This window comes from Pteropus medius, unplaced genomic scaffold (assembly GCF_902729225.1).
Source record: "Pteropus medius unplaced genomic scaffold, Ma_sr-lr_union100, whole genome shotgun sequence".
In the NCBI taxonomy this organism is placed as follows: domain Eukaryota; kingdom Metazoa; phylum Chordata; class Mammalia; order Chiroptera; family Pteropodidae; genus Pteropus; species Pteropus medius.
In genome coordinates this window covers 447,751-449,088 of record NW_024343734.1, presented here as the reverse complement: position 1 = coordinate 449,088, position 1,338 = coordinate 447,751, and the positions used below count along the sequence as shown (strand labels likewise).

At 58.8% G+C, this 1,338-nt stretch overlaps 1 protein-coding gene across 1 annotated transcript in view; it reads left to right on the top strand.

The window, feature by feature from the left end:
* The window catches only part of GRIN2D (glutamate ionotropic receptor NMDA type subunit 2D), a 33,332-nt gene that overhangs the window by 16,579 nt on the left and 15,415 nt on the right, over positions 1-1,338 (top strand).

The following is a 1,338-nucleotide window of genomic DNA, read 5'->3' as shown; positions in this document are numbered from 1 at the left end:
GAACCCTCCAAATTGTATAAGCTTCGGGCCCCACAAAACCCATTAACCCTGTACGTAGGTATGAGGTGAGGAAAAGAGGTTAGCATGGCACTAGCACACGGTAAGTGCTCGATTCACCCATCAGACTGCTTACGGAGCACCTACTGTGCGCCAGGCCCCGAGCTGCGCACGCGCCCCTGCCCTCTCAGAGCACTTGGCTTCATGGACGAGACAGAAGATAGACTCTTAAAGGGATACAGGGACAGGATCACTTAAGATGGTGACAGAGAAATCAGGCTGGGGAAGAGAAGAGAAGGAATCAGATTGATGGTGCTGTGGGTGGGCAGGCAGGTCCTTCAAGGCGGCGACCCAGTCCTGTGTAGACCTGGCTGGAAGAGCATCCTAGGCAGAGGGAACAGCAAGGACGAAGGCGCCAAGGTGGAGTACCTGTGAAGGAGCCTGCGAAGTTGGAGGAGGGGCATGAGTGAGCGGCTGGGAAGTGAGGGCTGAGAGGGGACAGGGCGGGTTTGGGCTTTACGCTTGCCGAAACAGCCAGCGTTTTAACCGCAGGCGGTGGCAGGAAGATGGCGGTTCGGGTAAGATTAGGGGACAGGCCGGAGGTTAGGGCGCGGACGCCCGGATTGGTCGGCGGCTTCGAGGTGGATTGGAACAGGGTAGAGATGTCATTTACTGAGCTCGGAGAAGTCCGAAGTGTAGCCCTGGTCAGTTCCCTCTGGCTCTCTGAAGTCCGAGCAAGGCTCCCGGGAGGGGGAGGGGCTGGGAGAAGGGCCGCCCCTCCTTCGCGTTTTGTTTTCGGTGTGTTTCCCCAAGCGCGTCTTTTGTGGCCTCCTCTTTTGCATCAAGGTCTCTGCAGAGCACCCCGAGATGCACCACGCGGGGCCCCTGCCTTCAGCAGGGGAGTGACAAGGTCATCTGTCTGCCCCACCACGTTGCCAGCCGAGGCGACAGGCGTGTCCCCAGATGCAGCAGTGACAGCCCAGGGTGGTCACCCTGCTGTGACAGGGCCACCTGCTGTGACAGAGCCAGTCCTGGCCGTTTGCACTTGGTCTGGGGAGGTCAAACAAGCCAGTGCTAATCTCAAGGAAATGGTGACTTGAGTTTATTGTCACTGAACTCCCAGAGGCAGTGTTAGGAGGGGACACATGAACTTGAGTTCCTCTGATGGACAGGTTAGGGTGGCCCCTCTGACAGGGTTGCTGTGGAGCCGGGGCAGAGAGGGCGTGGCCCGTTCAGGGAGCTGAGTTCCGGGTGGTAAAAGCAAAGGGTTCTTGAGAGAGTGATTGGGCCAGAGAGGAGGGTGGAGCAAGGCTGGGGGGTGGGGACTTTGTCCTGGGGGGC